General features: G+C 48.9%; 1 pseudogene; it reads left to right on the top strand.

Moving 5' to 3' along the window:
* The first annotated feature begins 2,818 nt into the window (after positions 1-2,818).
* LOC119281705 lies at positions 2,819-3,897 on the top strand (annotated as a pseudogene).
* The last annotated feature ends 247 nt before the right edge of the window (positions 3,898-4,144 follow it).

Below are 4,144 nucleotides of genomic sequence, written 5' to 3'. Positions count from 1 at the left end.
ATCCGGTGTTGCCCTGAGAACAAGATATGTGCAGCTCCTATCGGGATTGTCGGCGCATCGGGCGGCTTTGCTGGTCTTGTTTTACCATTGTCGAAATGTCTTGTAAACCGGGATTCCGAGTCTGATCGGGTCTTCCTGGGAGAAGGTATATCCTTCGTTGATCGCGAGAGCTTATCATGGGCTAAGTTGGGACACCCCTGCAGGGTATAATCTTTCGAAAGTCGTGCCTGCGGTTATAGGCAGATTGGAATTTGTTAATGTCCGCTTGTAGATAACTTGACACCAGATCTGAATTAAAACGCATCAACCGCGTGTGTAGCCGTGATGGTCTCTTTTCGGCGGAGTCCGGGAAGTGAACACGGTTTTGGGTTATGATTGACGTAAGTAGGAGTTCAGGATCACTTCTTGATCATTGCTAGCTTCACGACCGTTTCGCTTGCTCTCTTCTCGCTCTTATTTGTGTATGTTAACCACCATATCATGCTTAGTCGCTGCTGCAACCTCACCACTTTACCCCTTCCTTTCCCTTTAAGCTTTGCTAGTCTTGATACCCATGGTAATGGGATTGCTGAGTCCTCGTGGCTCACAGATTACTACAACAACAGTTGCAGGTACAGGTTATGCGATGATCATGACGCGAGAGCGATGCTTGCTTGCGTTGAGTTCTTCTTCTGCTTCTTCAATCAGGGGATAGGTTCCAGGTCGGCAGCCTGGGCTAGCAGGATGGATGTCGTTTGAGTTTCTGTTTGTGTTTCATCTGTAGTCGGATGATGCTCTTATGTATTGTGATGTTGTATTCGTGTTTTATGTATCCACATCTATTATGTAATGTTGATGTAATGATATCCACCTTGCAAAAGCGTTTCAATATGCGGTTCTATCCTTGGTTGGACCTTCAAGTCTCTTTAGGATAGTATCGCATATTGGGCGTGACACACTAGTAGAGATGGGGTAAGGTAATTGACGACTTTTTGCGTGTTGACACAGATCACAAACTGACTCAATACTATTCTCATAAGAGAGTTTATTTTTGCTAAGAACATATTTAACTATGACTGAAGATGGATGACCTAAACGACTATGCCACCTTGATGATGATGGCTTGGTGACAATGTTTTCTTGCGTATTGGACCAGGAAGATGATGATGATGATATGAGTGGGTAGAGGCCTCCCACGCACCGTCCTCTAAGAATGATTCTCCTTGTTTTCAAGTCCTTGACCAAGAAAAAATAAGGATAGAATTCTATAAGAACATTGTTATCAAGAGTGAATCTATGAACGGAAACAAGATTTTTGGATGTTTGAGGAACATGCAAGACATCTTTCAAGTGCAAATTTTTCATGGGGTTTTTAACAATTGAACTACCAATATGTGTGATATTCATACCAGAACCGCTTGCCGTGCGAATTTGGTCGCCTCCGTTGTATTTCTCCCACATTGTTAACTTGTCAAGTTCTCCTATAATGTGATTTGTTGTTGCACTGGCGGCGTACTAGTTGGCGTCCACGCCATAGGAGACAGCATGCGCCTCCTTCTCTTCTTGATCGTTCTCTTTATAGCACTACCAGCAAACACGTGCACCTCTTGGATGATGTCTGTAGCAAATCTGACTATCAGGATAGTCATGTTGCTTCTCGCGCACCTGCTGCTATTGTTGCTGTCGAGTACGTCTCCTGAAGTCGCCGCCTCCATTGGCAGGAGAGGGCTGGTGGTCACCGCGATCACCACGGCCGCGCCCCCTGCCTCCTCGCCTGCGAGACCTGCCGCGGGACAGACAATGACCTCTGTAAACCGCGTTTGCAAATGAATGAAAACCGCCTGAGGAGGAGTCACCTAGCATCTCCATCCTTTGATCGAAGGCAGATATTTGAGCGAAGAGATCGTCCGCCGTGATAGTGCCCTTGATAGCGTTGATCGCCGCCACCACAGAGTTGTAGTCGCGGTCCAGCCCTGCAAGGATATAATCCACCATCTCTGGATCAGATACGGGACGCCCAGCAGCAGCTAGTTCATCCCCAAGGCTCTTGATCTTTGCCATGTACACTGAGCTTGACATGGTGTCCTTCTTGGTATTTGTGATTGCAGTTCTCAGATTGGTGATCCGGGACTGCGATTGTGAGGCGAAGAGGTTTGTGATTGTTGTCCAGAGCTCGAAGGTGGAATCCTTCCCGACGACTTGTGCGAGAATCTCTGGAGACATGGAGTTGAGGAGGTATGACAGGACCTGCTGGCCTTTGGCGATCCAGGCCCCGTACAGGGGATTCGGCTTTAGGGCCGTGGTCTTGTCCGCCTTCGTGACCTCCACCATCCTAGGCGGAGTGGCGTCAGAATTGTCCAGGAGCCCCGTGACCTGCGCACCTCGCAGGGCCGGGAGAACCTGCGTCTTCCAGAGGATATAGTTCCCTCTTGCAAGCTTCTCAGATGGCGGCGAACCGAGGTTGAGGGCGACGCCGGCTGAGGAAGACATGGAGACGATGATGTGTGATCTAGGGTTTCGATACGTGGCTAGATGTATTGGGAAGAGGTGGCTCTCATGACCATGTAGGATTTCGTGGAAGCGTTCCTACTCCCTCGAGGGGAGCCGCGTGAGTTTGGCGTACAAGGAGAGGCCGATGGCCGATGGCCTTGCCTTGGCGTACAAGAAGAGGTACAAGAGTTTGGTTACAATATGAGATAAAGGAAGAAGTTGAGGTTACAATGCTAGTTCTAACAAATTTTTCTGAACGTCGAGCCCTGCCTCGTCTTTTCAATCGGAAATTCCTCTTCGCCGCGCCGCCGCCGCCGCTGCCCTAAATTCCACCACGCAAACACCGGCAATGGCATCGTCGCAGAGGACAATCACCACGACTTCATCGAGGTCCAGCCTAGGGACCGCACGAGGAGGGCACGCGTTCGAGATATCTTGGTACAGCTAGCACAAGGGCCTTGGCATAGGCGAATCTGTCCGCTCCGCCACCTTCACTGTCGGTGGCTGCGAGTGGTCCATCGTCTTCTACCCCGACGGAGAACTGTATGAACACCAAGAATACGTCTCGGTCTTTCTTGAGCTACTGACGTTGGAGACCGACGTAAGGGCGGGCTTCGACATGAGTCTGGTCGTCCCGTCGGACCCGGCCACCACCAGGTTGATCCATCGGGTGGCTCCCATGCTTTTCGGCCACATACAACCCGACTGGGGGCTTCCCAAGTTCATGAAGAGGGCAGTCTTGGAATCATCACCGTACCTGGAGGATGACCGCCTCGTGATCAAGTGCGAGGTCACCATCGTCAGGCAACCGCAGGTGGAGGAGACCGCGCCGGACTTCCAGGTCCAGGTGCCGCCCTCTGATCTGTACGACAACTTGGGAAACTCTTAGAATCAGGGGAGGAAGCAGATGTAATTTTCAAGGTTAAAAGGGAGTCTTTTTTTGCCCACAAGATTGTGCTTGCAATGCGGTCACCGGTATTCAAGGCGGAGCTTTATGGGCCGATGAGCGACAAAAGAACAGGGAGGATAACCGTCAAGGATATGCAGCCTGGTGTCTTCAAGGCGTTGCTTAAGTTTATCTACACTGATTCATTGCCTTCCATGCTTGACCTCTGCGACAGTGACCAGAAAGAAATGGTCAAGCATTTGCTTGTGGCTGCAGATAAGTATGCCATGGAAAGACTGAAGCTAATCTGCGAAGGCATTCTTTGCAGGAGTCCCGACGTTGATTCTGTGGCGATGACATTAGTTCTGGCTGACCAGCATCATTGCAGCAACCTTAAAGATGCTTGCGTTCAATTTATGCTCACGGCTAATAGAATGGATGTTGTGCTGGCAAGCAAAGGCTACACACACCTTAAAAGGTCTTGTCCTCCTGTCATAGTTGATATCTTTGAGAGGGCAACTAAGTCTCGCAAGATTTTGTAAGCTCATGTTGGGTTATCAGGATGTAGTTATCTTACATATGACTTGGTAGTATGTAGCCACCTGAAACCAACTCTCCTTATCCTCTGGTTATCGGAGATCTTTTGGAAACTCTATGTCTTGGATGTAATGATGAATCACCTTATATGTATTCCTGTTTTATAGCTTTTGCAAACTGTATGCTATATGCATAGATCACCTGTTTCTCTAAGATTGATCTGGGCTAACAATACATTAGGTTCTACAATTT

Source organism: Triticum dicoccoides, chromosome 3B (genome assembly GCF_002162155.2).
Source record: "Triticum dicoccoides isolate Atlit2015 ecotype Zavitan chromosome 3B, WEW_v2.0, whole genome shotgun sequence".
Classification (NCBI taxonomy): Eukaryota; Viridiplantae; Streptophyta; class Magnoliopsida; order Poales; family Poaceae; genus Triticum; species Triticum dicoccoides.
This window is presented reverse-complemented; position numbering and strand designations above follow the sequence as displayed.